Genomic DNA, 15,013 nt, shown 5'->3' on the forward strand with positions numbered 1-15,013 from the left:
TTACAAAGCAGGTCTACTGGCAACAAATTTTCTCAGTGTTTGTTTACCTAAAAAAAGTCTTTATTTTTCTTTCACTCATGAAGGATAGTTCACAAAGTACAGAATTTTAGGTTGGTGGGATTTTTCTCCCAACACTTTAATTATTGCGTTCCACTCTTCTTGCTTGCATGGTTTCTGAGAGGTCAGATGTAATTTTTATCTTTGTTTTTCTGTGGGTAAGGTGGTATTTTTCCTCTGGCTTCTTTCAGGACTTTTTCTTTACCTTTGATTTTCTTTCTGTCTTTAAAATGTTATGCATAAGTATAGGGTATTTTTTGGCATTCATCCTGCATGGTGTCCCCTGAGCTTTCTGGATCTATGGTTTGGTGTCTGGCATTAATTTGGGGACATTCTCAGTCATTGTTTCAAATATTTCTTTTGTTCCTTTCTTTCTTCTCCTTCTGATATCCCCATTACATGTATGTTATATCTTTTATTATTGTCCCAAAGTCCTTGGATATTCTGTATTGTTTTTTCAGTCTTTGTTATCTTTCTTTTCAGTTTTCAGGGATTGTATTACTATAGCCACTAGTTCAAAGTGTCCTACACTGTGGGCATAAGCATATCAAAAGCATTCTTCATTTCTGACAGAGTGTTGTTTTTTTTTCCTCTAGCATTTCTTTTTGGTTCTTTCTTAGGAGTTCCAGCTCTCTGTTTTTATTGCCCTTCTTGCATGCTGTCTTCTTTATCTGTTAGATCTCTAAGCATATTAACCATACTTGTTTTAAATTCCTGGTCTGATAATTCCAACATCGCTTCCATGTCTGGTTCTGATGCTTGCTCCATCTCTTCCCATTGTGTTTTTAGCCTTCGGATGCCTTGTAATTTTTTTTTTCTTGATATGTGGATATGATGTACTAGGTAAAAGGGACTGTTGTAAATTGGCTTTTAGTAATATCATGGTGAGGAGTCAGGGAGGCAAAGTGTTCTGTGCCCTGTGATTAGGTCTCAGTTCTGTAAGCTTATGCCTCTGGACCTCGAACTTCACAAATGTTCTTAGTTTTTGTTCTCCCCATTTAGATGGGACAGGATGGCTAAATGACCTATGGCTGGTTATTTCTCTTCCCCACATCAGTTAGGCTCTGATAATACCCCAGTTGGTTAGGCTCTGGTTAAATAGTTTATACTAAGGGCATGCCTTGTTAAGAAGAACAGAATGCTCTGGCATATTTTAAAATGGTCCCTTTTCCCCCTTTTCTCTGCTGGAAGCCCAAGGGATTTTTCTGACCCATACTGTGGGAATCCTGCCAAGCTCCTGGAGGTAAATCTTACAATACTGTGGAGTCTCCTGGAGTTTTTAACTCTCAGACTTGTCCACACTGAGCTTGCAGCAATTTATCAATTACAGTTCAGGGTTTCCTACCCCAGTACTGGTACCATGGCAATTTCCACTGATGAGGCTCTGCTCTAGTAAGGTGTGATTCCCTGTAATTGCCTTGCTGTCTCTCCAGTCCTCCAGCAGCAGTTTGTCTTACGGATAAAGAATTGTTAATTTTTCAATCTGTTCAGCTTTTTACTTGTTAGGACAGAATGGCAACTTGCAGGCCCCTTATATTGGAACCTGAATCAGCTCTGTCCCTTCTAAATGCTTTCTCCTATTGTTGTTGATAACATCTCAGAAGTCCTGGGTTTGGCATCCATGCTAAGAAATGCAGACGATTGAATATTGATGCAGCCTGTGTCCAGCAGAAAGTCCACTTGTTTATCAAGGTTCTGGCATGACAAATCTTGAAGGTCTCCTTCTACACTGCTAAATATTTAGGGATGCTGTAAAAATCTCTGAGGATTAGAGGCTTCCAAGGCTTCCTGGTTTATTGGTCAGTTTGATTACTCTGCCATCACTCCATGTACAGCCCCTCCCCATATGGATTTTGTGGACCCCCAAATCATTGTAAGAGTTTCCACACCTTCTCTTACATTTGAGAGTGTTTCTTTTAGCTGGCTTATAATCTGAGAAGAAGATAAAAAACCAGAAACGATAAACTCTCCCTTCCCTTTTTTAACTTTGCAATTCCTTATTTTCCTCTAGCAGGGTGCCTAGCACAAAGATATTCATTAATCTGTTGCTGTTGCTTTGCTTTTTTTTTTTTTTTTCCTAGACAAACTCTAGCGCCATCTCTGAACTGGCCAGAAGAGGGCACTGGTGAACCATTTTTTAAATGATTCATTTCAAATTTCACAAACCCCATGGTTTCCCATAGTTTTTCCTTTTATTCAGCCCTGGAAGAAATAAAATATACAGGGACGCCTGAGTGGCTCAGTCGGTTAATTGTCTGTCCTCAGCTCAGATTATGATCCCAGGATCCTGGGATTGAGTCCCACATTGGACTCCTTGCTCAGCAGGGAGCCTGCTTCTCCTTCTGCCTGCCATTCCCTCTGCTTGTGCACTCGCATGCTCTCTCTCTGGCAAATAAATAACTAAGATCTTAAAAAAAAAAAAAAAAAGAAAGAAAGAAAAGAAAAAAGAAATAAAATGTAGTTATGGGACTTCTAGAGCAGAGAAACATATCAGACATAATCTAATTCAGCTGGTCAAACTGACGGCCCCAGCTTTCAGGACCTGTGAAAGTGTCATTCTTTAAAGTATTGATGAGACAGTGTGAGCTATTTGAAATATTTCAAAAGAGAAATATTTTAAGTATTTAATTTGGTGTTGAGCATCAAGTAGCTTTGCTTTTGACTTAAATTATTATAGTCTCATTTATCTCATACCCAAAATCTTTTTTTTTAATTAAAAAAAATTTTTTATAAACATATAATGTGTTATTAGCCCCAGGGATACAGGTCTGTGAATCGCCAGGTTTACACACTTCACAGCACTCACCATAGCACATACCCTCCCCAATGTCCATAACCCCCCCCACCCTCTTGCTACCCCTCTCCCCCTGGCCCCCCTCAGTTTGTTTTGTGACATTAAGAGTCTCTTATGGTTTGTCTCCCTCCCAATCCCATCTTGTTTCATTTATTCTTTTCCTACCCCTTAAACCCCCCACGTTGCTTCTCCACTTCCTCATATCAGGGAGATCATATGATCATTGTCTTTCTCCGATTGACTTATTTTGCTAAGCATAATACCCTCTAGTTCCATCCACATCAAGTTGCAAATGACAAGATTTCATTTCTTTTGATGGCTGCATAGTATTCCATTGTATATATATATACACCACCTCTTCTTTATCCATTCATCTGTTGATGGACATCTAGGTTCTTTCCATAGTTTGCCTATTGTGGACATTGCTGCTATAAAAAGTGCCCCTTCGGATCACTACATTTGTATCTTTAGGGTAAATACTCAGTAGTGCAATTGCTGGGTTGTAGAGTAGCTCTATTTTCAACCTTTTGAGGAAGGAACCTCCATGCTGTTTTCCAGAGTGGTTGCACCAGCTGGCATTCCCACCAACAGTGTAGGAGAGTTCCCCTTTCTCCGCATCCTCGCCAGCATCTGTCATTTCCTGACTTGTTAATTTTAGCCATTCTGATGGGTGTGAGGTGGTATCTCATTGTGGTTTTGATTTGTATTTCCCTGATGCCAAGTGATGTGGAGCACTTTTTCATGTGTCTGTTGGCCATCTGGATGTCTTCTTTGCAGAAATGTCTGTTCATGTCCTCTGCCCATTTCTTAATTGGATTATTTGTTCTTTGGGTGTTGACTTTGCTAAGCTCTTTATAGATTTGGGATACTAACCCTTTATCTGATATGTCCTTTGCAAATATCTTCTCCCATTCTGTCAGTTGTCTTTTGGTTTTGTTGACTGTTTCCTTTGCTGTGCAAAAGCTTTTGATCTTGATGAAGTCCCAATAGTTCATTTTTGCCCTTGCTTCCCTTGCCTTTGGCCATGTTTCTAGGAAGAAGTTGCTGTGGCTGAGGTCGAAGAGGTTGCTGCCTGTGTTCTCCTCAAGGACTTCAATGGATTCCTGTCTCACATTGAGGTCCTTCATCCATTTTGAGTCTGTTTTCATGTGTGGTGTAAGGAAATGGTCCAATTTCATTTTTCTGCATGTGGCTGTCCCAATTTTCCCAACACCATTTGTTGAAGAGGCTGTCTTTTTCCATTGGACATTCTTTCCTGCTTTGTCAAAGATTAGTTGACCAGAGAGTTGAGGGCCCATTTCGGGGCTCTCTATTCTGTTCCACTGATCTATGTGTCTGTTTTTGTGCCAGTACCATGCTGTCTTGAGGATGACAGCTTTGTAATAGAGCTTGAAGTCCGGAATTGTGATGCCACCAACTTTGGCTTTCTTTTTCAATATTCCTTTGGCTATTCGAGGTCTTTTCTGGTTCTATATAAATTTTAGGATTATTTGTTCCATTTCTTTGAAAAAAAATGGATGGGACTTTGATAGGGATTGCATTAAATGTGTAGATTGCTTTAGGTAGCATAAACATTTTCACAAAATTTGTTCTTCCAATCCATGAGCATAGAACATTTTTCCATTTCTTTGTGTCTTCCTTGATTTCTTTCATGAGTACTTTATAGTTTTCTGAGTATAGATTCTTTGCCTCTTTGGTTAGGTTTATTCCTAGGTATCTTATGGTTTTGGGTGCAATTGTAAATGGGATGGACTCCTTAATTTCTCTTTCTTCTGTCTTGTTGTTGGTGTAAAGAAATGCAACTGATTTCTGTGCATTGATTTTATATCCTGACACTTTACTGAATTCCTGTCATACCCAAAATCTTAAAAAAAAAAAAAAATGAGACCCAGAGAAAAAAAGTAATTTGTGCATCAACATTTACTGCACTGAGGAATTCTGCTTGTGGTAGAGTCCAAGAAATGGCAGATGAGAAGCTTCCCCAATTCTAAAATGGTTTCTTCTTGAATTAAGCTTCAGGTTAAGGAAGCTGTTAGAATCTATGATCACAGTATTGGATTTTTTTTTTTTTCTTCTTCTAAGAACCTTTCTACAGTAAATATAGCCTCAGCCAACCACTGTTTGTTGGTTTCAGTACTGAAATACTAAACTGTACATTCCTGTGATTTCTCATCACATTTCAAAAAAACCTCTCAAATTCTGTTCTATATCCTAGTCTATTCTTCTTTCATTAAGGTAGCTTTCCAAGTATTTGAGTAATATTTTAAGGTCTCCTTGATTCATCTTATCTCAAGGCTGGTGTTACCATATTCATTAACTGTCTCTAATATGATTATTTGAAAGTCTTGTACACCCTTCTTAATATAGCTTTGTTGTGGATTAAATATTGTAAAGTCATTTTTGCAGAAGCTTCCACCAAAAAGTCTATTTCCTCTCCCCTCAGATCTGGGCTGGTCCTATGGTTTGATTGTCATCAGACTATAGCATAAGAGATGTTGTATATCTGTTGAGGCTAAGACATTAAGATATATACAATTTCAATTTCATTTCTTGGAATATACTTTCTTGAACTTATAGACAACCAAGACTTCTTGTGGACAGCCTCTGCTGGACTCCTTGCCAAAGCCAATCATAAATGCCAGTATTTTGTATATCCACCATCCCAGTGCTCCAGTAAACATCCATGAAGCAGAAGAATGCAGTTGTTTTCAAGAATCATGAGAAATAATAAACTGGGGTTGTTTCAGGCCAAATTTTGGAGTGATTTGTTATGCTGCCTGAAATAACTGGTAAGATTTTGCAAATGGCTTCAAAGTTTTGAATTGGATCTAAATAGGTTGCCTGTAAATAATAACCAATAATAAAATGAGTTTTTCTTTGATTTTGATACCACATTCATGGATAATTCTAGTAGATTTTTATATCTGTGTTTTCATAACCTGTGGAGTCTTAGGTGACTTCGGAGCCCTGGACACTTTTTGCTCTTGTTGACTTAAAAAGAAAGACTATTGAACTTATGTCTTATTTCTCAGTTCCCTTTTCTGACAATCAAGGAATGAAGCCTGAATTTTTTTTTCTAGGTTTGATGGAATGAGAATGATGATTTTCATTATTGTAATGCCGACTATAAACCAAGGGACTGAAACTATACCATCTAAATTAATCCACACAGCCCTATATGGTAGGCATTAGTGACCCTTCTTTATAGATGAATAAGCCAAGAGTCAGAAAGGTGAGATGATTTGCTACAGGAATTAGATCAAAGAGATTGGGCTCAATTAAAACTTCTCTGACGCCTGTCAGCTGTTCTTTTTATTTCATCATCAATCAAGTTCATGGAGCTAGTAAACTGAGGCATGAATACAGGATAAGATCAGACCTTGGACAGCCCAGCTGAAATGAGCAACCTAGTACATAGATGATCCCCCAAGATTACTCTTTTTTTTTTTTTAAAAGATTTTATTTATTTGTCAGAGAGAGAGGGAGAGAGAGCGAGCATAGGCGGACAGAATGGCAGGCAGAGGGAGAAGCAGGCTCCCCGCCAAGCAAGGAGCCCGATGTGGGACTCGATCCCAGGACGCTGGGATCATGACCTGAGCCGAAGGCAGCTGCTTAACCAACTGAGCCACCCAGGCGTCCCCCTCAAGATTACTCTTAGATGAAGTACTAAGAGTCACTCCTTGAAGAAGTGTTTATTCAGGGCTGGGGCACAGAATTTTGATCATGAGCCTGAAGCATCTGGTAGTGCCAGAAAGCAAGGCAGTGCACAAAGAATGTTGGGGACACACCCAAAGGCGGTGAGGTCAGCTTGAAGAGGCTCAAAATTTGGGGCTCCAGTAAAACTTTAGAGTAATGGATCATAATCCATTTAACAAAGTAGTAAACCATGAGTCCATTTTGATATTTAAATGATAAATTGAAAATTTGATTAGGAATGGGATATTTACATAGTTTCAGAATAACTTCCCACAACAGGAAAAAAGTATCCTGGAGAAGTCTGGCAGACTTCACCTTAACCAAGTAATTGAGATGAACAGCATAAATCAGTAAGGGGAAATGCCATGTGCCAACTTAGGATCCGCTGGGATCACAGTGTGACTTCTTCCATAACCTGAAACTAGCCATGAGGAAATATCAGACAAACCCAAATGAGCAACATTCTACAAAAAAGCTGGCCTGTAATCTTCAAAAATGTCAAGGTCCTGAAAGTCAAGGAGTAACTGAGAAGTCTTCCAGACTGAAGATGACTAGAAGACCTGACAGCTGAATGAAACACATGATTCTGAACTGGATCCTTCACTGTAAGGGACATTATTCAGAGAACTGATGAAATTTGAATTGGATCTAACTCTTGGATGGTAACACTGTATAAATGTTAAATTCCTGCTTATGGTCACATTGGAGAATGTCTTTGCTTGTATGCACTAATATTTGTAAGCGAGGGAGCATTGGGTCAACAGTTGACTCTCACACGGTTCTGAAAAAAAAGTCTGTACTGTACTCAAATCTTTTCTGTAAGTCTGAAATTGTCTCAAATTGAAGACCATGTACCAAAAAAAACTCCCTTATTTGTTTACAGGATACAGTGAAGATCTATTCTCCTCCTATTCTTTGTAGCAAGCTTAAGAAATATGGAATTCCTTAAAGAGAAAATTATAAATAGAGCTTCCTAAATATAACTCAAAATTAAATGCATGAGTCCTGCTCATGAAGTCATTGGTCATGGTGCCTGCTGTGTTTGAGGTTATGGTTAGGAGGCTGGAAAACTAAAAGAGATGGAGAGATGAGGAGGAGGAGGGGGATGGTGATGTTAATAGTACTATCTAACATATATTGAGTACCCATTCTGAGGTACTAATTTTTAAGCATTTTGCATGTATTAACTTACTACTCCTTTTAACAGTCTCACAGGGAACTCATTTTGTTGGCTTTATTTTTCTAAGTTGACAAAACTGATACCTAGAAAGGTAACATAACCTCCTCAGTGGAGAAGCTAGGACAGGAATCCAAAAATGGCTAGCCCCAGGACCTGTGCACTTAATCACTGAAGGAAGAGTAAGGGCATTTGAGGAACAAAAGAGCAGTTGCAACAGTGGAAAGATTTGGAGAAGGTGGAGACATTGTCGAGAAAATACCATCTATTGTGCACATTTGATGAGGCTTGCCAAGGGCCCACACACCTTAGTAAAAATGCCACAGCAAACTGTACTGCTGGTCAGTAGAGTCACAGTGTAAACATTTGGAAAGGGGGAAAATGATTTATAGCTGAGATGCTGAGTGAGGACCTAAACTTGGCAGTGTACCGTGAAGTTTTCATTTTCCTCTCCAAGTCGCACCCACATGGTGTACATGCTTTTTGGCTGTTTACTGGAAGGGTGTCAAGCACACACATTTAAGACAAGGCAAGGCTAAGCCTGTTGTTTTTTAAGTAGAGCCAGATGCAGGGCTTGAACTCATGAGTCTGAGATCAAGATCTGAACTGAGATCAAGAGTCAGACACTTAAAACCCCCTAAGCCACCTAGGTGCCCCAAGGCTAAGCCTGATTGATTCAACTGTTAAAGAGACAGGAACCCCTTTTAGGTCAGGCAGTTTACCACTTACATAGACAGCAAAGAGAAGAATAAACCAAAAGTGCCAGCTCCCTGTCCTCTTTGTCCCATACAGCAGAAAGGATGACACCAGACAAGAAGGAGTTGGAGGACTATAGCATAAGTTGAGGGATATCCTCTTGCCTGAGTATCCATTCTAGAATATAGCAAAATGGTTTTGGTTTTGTGTTCTGCAGGTCTTTTCTGAGAGGGGTAGAGCAGGAAGCCTTAGACCTCATAGAACCTGGGAGTTGATGAGGAATGTCTTAAGACAGCCTTCCAGGGGAGATGGAAAGATGAGTGGGAGATGACCTCAGAGTAGCTCCAGCAGGCCCCCCACCTCTCAGGTTCAAGGTCAAGGTCAAACACCCTTTGCTTGAGTGGATCTTGGCAAGGTTGCCAGGGTACCAAGGTGAAATTCATTTCTCTATAAAGAGCAATTGTAAGGCAAGACTTTTTTTTTTTTTTTTTTTTAAGAAGGCAAGACTTAGGACAAGATCATGGTGTGAAGAATGCATGCTAGAGGGGCGCCTGGGTGGCTCAGTGTGTTAAAGCCTCTGCCTTCAGCTCAGGTCATGATCCCAGGGTCCTGGGATTGAGTCCCACATCTGGCTCACTGCTCAGCAGGGAGCCTGCTTCCCTTCCTCTCTCTCTGCCTGCCTCTCTGCCCATTTGTGATATCTGTCTGTCAAATCAATAAATAAAATCTTTAACAAAAAAAGAATGCATGCTAGACATTGAAGAGCCATCTTTTGTGAGGGCTTGACATTTTTGCTGGAAGTAAATCGTAGCAAATGCTCTCCTGGTCCTCTAAAAAGACAACAACATTAACTATGAATGGGGGAGTGGACCATAGATTGGCAGTATGTGGTCATGTGGGCCCAGAGTCCTCCTGGTCACTAAGAGATCTTTATGCTTTCCTTTCCACTAATCTGCTTATGAACTCTTATGACTAGATTTCCCTCTGCATAAGAATCTGTATTTCTCATTATTGATCAAGTCTTGACAGATAAGCAACAAAAGCAAAAATAAACAAGTGGGACTGCATCAGATGAAAAGCTTCTCTACAGCCAAGGAAACCAACAAAGAAAAGAAGAGGCAACCTACTGAATGGGAGAAGATATTTACAAATCATTTAGCTGATAAATGGTTAATATAAAAAACATATAAAGAACTCTTTCAACATAATACCAAAAAACCCCCCAAACAATCTAATTAAAAAATGGGCAGAGGATTTGATTAGACATTTCTCCAAAGAAGACATACAAATGGCCAACAAGAACATGAAAAGGTGTTCAACATCATTAATCATCGAGAAATGCAAATCCAAACCACAAAGACGTACCATCTCACACCTGTTAGAATGACTACTATCAAAAAGATGAGAAATAACAAGTGTTGGTGAGAATGTGGAGAGAAGGGCACCCTGGGACACTGTTGGGGGGAATGTGAATTGGTGCAACCACTATATAAAAGAGTATGAAGCTTCCTTAGAACATTGAAAATAAACTACCATACAATCCAGCAATTCCACTTCTGGGTATTTATCCAAAGAAAAAGAAAACACTAACTCAGAAAGATATACACAACCCCATGTTCATAGCGGCATTATTTACAATAACCAAAATTTGAAAACAACCTAAATGCCCATCAATAGGTGAATGGATAGAGAAAATATGGTGTGTATGTGTAATGGAATATTATTCTGCCATAAAAAGAAGGAAATCCTGCCATTTGCAGCAACATGGACAGACCTCAAGGGCATTAGGCTAAATGAAGTAACCCAGACAGAGAAAGATAAATTCTGTAGTATCTCAAGTATATGTGCAATATTTTTTAAAAAGGAAAGAAAACCAGGCTTATAGTTACAGAGAACAGATTGACAGATTGGTGGTTGCCAGAGGTAGGGATGAGGGTGGCAAAATGGGTGAAGAGAGTCAAAAGGTACAAACTTCCAGCTATAAAGTAAGTCATGCAGGTGTCATGTACAGCATGGTTGCTATGGTTAATAATATTCTGTTGCATATTTAAATTTGCTAAGTGTATAAATCTTTCATCGTAAGAAAATTATATAACTGTATGGTGAGGGATGTTAACTATACTTGTGCCAATCATTTTGCAATATATACAAATACTGAATCATTATGTTGTACACGTGAAGTTAATATATGTTGTATGTCAATTATACTTCAAAAGAAAAAAAGGTCTTGCTGGATCAAGTGCTTGTCTGATTCAGCCAATCAGCATTTAGTCTTTTTTCTAGCCATACCTTCTCATTGAATTCATGACACAACTCATTGCTTGGCTGCAAATTAAGGTTTTGTTTGAAATCTACTTTTGTCAGGCACTGTGAATGAACTGGGGTAGGCATCAAAAGGTAAAAGAGACACGGTCCACACTTCATTCTTTTCAGCCCACCTTATCATCTTTGTTGCTTTCTAAAATAAAACATTGCAGGTTGTAGTTTTCTTATCTTCTCTGTTTATTCATATCTTTGAATTTAAGAACCACTTAAATTCATTAAGTCTCTATATTGAAAAATCAACCCCTGGACCAATAACTTATCTCCCCTTCTGATGCTCCCCATGTTTTGGTTCAAGCAGGTCTTGGTTTGCCTATTACTTCCTGTGTTTCATCATACTGAGCTCACATTCCATTTGGGGTTCCCTGCAGTGCCTAGAAAGGGGCTAAAAGGGACTGATTTTCACTGGCTAGGATTCAATCAGTATGAAAGGGAGCCAGGAACAGATTTTTTTGCTTTTCTCCAATATTTATGAGATTGACATACTGGGCTGTGACATTTGATTATATTTTATGTGGTTGTGTATGTGTGCTCTTTTTAAAGACTTTACTTACTTATTTGAGAGAGAGAGAGCACAAGTTGGGTGGGGAGAAGAAGAAGGAGACTCCCCATGGAGCAAGGAGCCCAGCATTGGGTTCAGTCACAGGACCCCAAGATCATGACCTGCACCAAAGTTAGGGGCTTAATCAACTGAGCCTCACAGGTGCGCCTAAGTGGTTGTATTTTTAAAGACGAATTTTAAGATTATTTCCCCCTCTTATATGGCCTTCAGTTTAGGCTACTTGACCATCCTATTGTCACAAGTAGAAGAGAGAAAATAAGCTGTAGTATGACACTTCCGGTGTAACTTCCCAATGACAGTCTCCTCTGCAGCTAGAAGATGGAGTGTTAAATGAAATCTCAGTCTGATTCTTTTATTTTTCCTGATCACTGTCTTGCATCTATATTCAGTTGGTTTCATTATAACTGTCATTCCTGTTACAGAGAAAAAAAAGACTTACTGACTTGCTTCTAGTTTTCTTTCATAGAATTAAAATGAGGCAAGAGTCATTCTTGTTTTTGTTCCTGCTGTATTCCTAGCATCCACCACAGAGCCAAAAATATGAAATATGCTTAGTAAATCATTGTTAATGGCTAATGGAATTTCCATTCCTGATTATAAATTTAGTCTTCACAAAAAGAATTCATTCAAAAAGCACATCCCAAATTAACTTGAAAACATTGCTACTTGTTTCCTTTTCATTTTGTTTATCTTAATGAATTAATTCATTTCACCAATGCTTACTGGAAATGCATATTAATTAAGTGTTTAAAAGTAAAGAAATACAAATCAGAAGAGGAAGGACTTAAGTTCTGGTTGCATTATTTATTATCTAAGTAATCTTGGCAATTAATTCATTGCTTCTGGCTTCAGATTTCTCATTTGTAAAGTGGGATAAAAGCTCTTATGGTCAGGGATTTTGTGAGGATGAAATAGATAACTATATGCAAAGTGTAGTACCTGGCACTGATTAACGGTTCCTAAAAATATTATCAGGTGTGTAAGCCTCTGTGTTAGGATACAAATGTGAACAAGATAAACCCCCTTAGGACATTTACAAATTAGTACTGGCAAAGAAAACATTAATTGAATAATTACACTGCAAGAAAGACAATATCAGTAGCATCACAAAGGTGCAAGAAAAGACTTGATTCCTGTTTTAAAATACAGGTTTTATTATTTCGGCCAACAGATCAAATGACTGCCATTGAAAAGACAGTTTGTTATACTCACAGATCCCTGTGGCCACATCACAGGGGGTAGGGGCACAAGGGAAGAATGAGATCTGTCAGAAAGGTGATGGGGTGGAGTGTGTATGTTGTGGCTGAAGTGGACTGAGCCTTTACTGCTTCTTTTGGAAGGATTGGATGAGACAGGGTTAGCAGGTTTAGGATTGCCTTGTCTGAATAATTTCTTTTGGTTCTGGGATGTAGGGGCTGTCTTTAGTTGTCTGGTACCTGGCCTTGCATGATTGTGGTAGGCGTAGAGTGGCTCCGAGTGTGAGTTCCATAAAGGAAGTGGTTGACAATAAGGGCTCTAGGGTGGTTGGTTTGCATATGGAAGGGGCAATCCTAAGTGAAATATTTGCTATCTCTAGGAATTAGCTAGCTCTGGGAAGAGCAGTACCTCCAAGGTCAGCAAGGCCCCAAGATCTCAGAGCATCAAAGATACAGAAAAAAAAGACCTGATGAATGCAGTGGCTCTGAACTCACGAAGCATGGAAGTAGCCAAGTCCAAGTTTCTTTTCAAATCCGACTGTTTCCCCAATCCACTTGTCCCCTGTCACAGCACCATATTTACTTCTGACCACTTACCGCTTGTTCTTTTCTTTGCTCACCTGTTCATTCTCTCTATCCCATTACACTGTCACATCCAGGAAGGTGAGAAATTTGCTTGTCTGGTTTACTGCTCCAGTTCTAGTTCCTGACATGCAGAGGATTACCAATAAACATTTGTTGAATGAGTGAGTGAAAACAGTAGTACTTGATGGTTGTGTGTGGATGTGTGCACAGACACATATGACTATTCATACATGTGTAAAAATGTGGATATTTGTGTTGCTGAATGTGTGTGTGTGTTTTGCATAGAACAGGTTCCAGCCTTTAGTCTAAGCTGTGTCTGTGGCTAGGTTTCAGCCAACGCTGCATGTCTGGCAGGTTCTTTGATAGGCCTATCAGAATCTAGCACACAGATCTTCCTAGAGAAGTGAACTCATGCTGGTCAGGCCAGCAGACAAGCTCAAGACAGTACAGGAAACCTCAGAGGACAACCCAGGTTGGAAGGAAGAATCGTTTTTGTGCATATAATGCTATATTTCTTGTGGAGGAGTCTTGGCCCTGCCCCCTCGTGGATGTATAACTTATTACTTGTGAGAGAGACACCTCTGCTTAAAAACTGAAAGATCTGTTTTTAACAAAAACTCTATAATACTTTAGAATGCTTTGTTAATCCGATTCCAGCCAGAAAATCAAAACCATTCCAGGTAAGCAAAAATGGAAGAATTTAATAAACTTGGAGGATAATTTACAAGGTGCTAGAAATGCAGTTAAAGCAAGAAGCAGGGAGCTGAGTCAATCCAGATATTAGAAAATGCTGGAAAGTGCTAGTGTTCTTTGGCCAGGAGTCAGAGAGAGGACCTGGAGCCAGGAGCTGGAGCCTAGCTGCAGAAGCTGGAACAATGGTGGGTTGGCCTGGCTTGGGTGGGAACACAGACACAGGGCCTTTTTGGAAGGAGCTGGAGCCATGGAGAAGATGAGTCACTCGTCAAGATATTTTCTAAAGTGAACTAAGGAAGAAATAGCCTGGCTTCTCCCATTTTCTCCCTTTGAATCTTCTACCAGTGCCCTCCATCAGCTGAACCTAACCAGACACAGTAGGTAAGGAAGTCAGAAAACCACAGTTTGGAAAACTCAGCTTCCTCTAGGACAGAGCAGAGGAGAGGATGTGCAAGGAAAGGATCTGAAAGGAAACTGGGAAATGACAAGCACAGGTGAGGGCAGTTTTGGTTAGTATCCCATAAAGAGATCACAACATAAAATTTTTTATTTATTTTTTCAGTTTTTGGTTTTAAGTAGGCTCCATGCCCAGCATGGGCCTTCAGCTTACAACCCCGAGATCAAGGGTCACATGGTTTACCCAATGAGCCAGGCAGGTGCCCCTCAACATAAAAATAAAGGCTGGCATCGACTCACCAGCGCTTTCCCACACAACCTTGGCCTTTTGAGCATTTTGGCAGATTAGTATGCCTCACTACGTGCTTAATACCCAGGAGAAATGGAAACCGTCTCTGGCAGAGACAGCCAGTAGAAGCAGAAGGAGGGAATCAGATGGTGGTAATTCATCTTCTCCTTCATGCAGTTTATAAAATAAAGGATTGGCAGTTACAACACAGTAACTCTTAAGAATAAATAACAGGTGACACATGATAAGTATTAATCTTGGTTTGGTACAGTTACATTCTCTGTTTCCATCATTTTACTAAATTTTCCTGACATAACCACCCCCACAAGCAGAGCACCAACTTGTGGTCGTGCACCATAAGGGGCTTGTGTCTTGGCATAGCTTTCTCAGCATCTTCTGTGTCCCTCCTTCATGATGGTAATGGCTGAGGCCAGCAGTGCTGTTTGAGCTGGAAGTGGCACCTACCTGTACCCTGATTCCTACTGTTCTCCTTCAGGGTTCTTTCTTTCCCTCTTTCTTGCATGGGAGGCACCAGAAGTCTCAAGGAATT

The sequence above is a fragment of the Lutra lutra genome, chromosome 5 (assembly GCF_902655055.1).
Source record: "Lutra lutra chromosome 5, mLutLut1.2, whole genome shotgun sequence".
Classification (NCBI taxonomy): domain Eukaryota; kingdom Metazoa; phylum Chordata; class Mammalia; order Carnivora; family Mustelidae; genus Lutra; species Lutra lutra.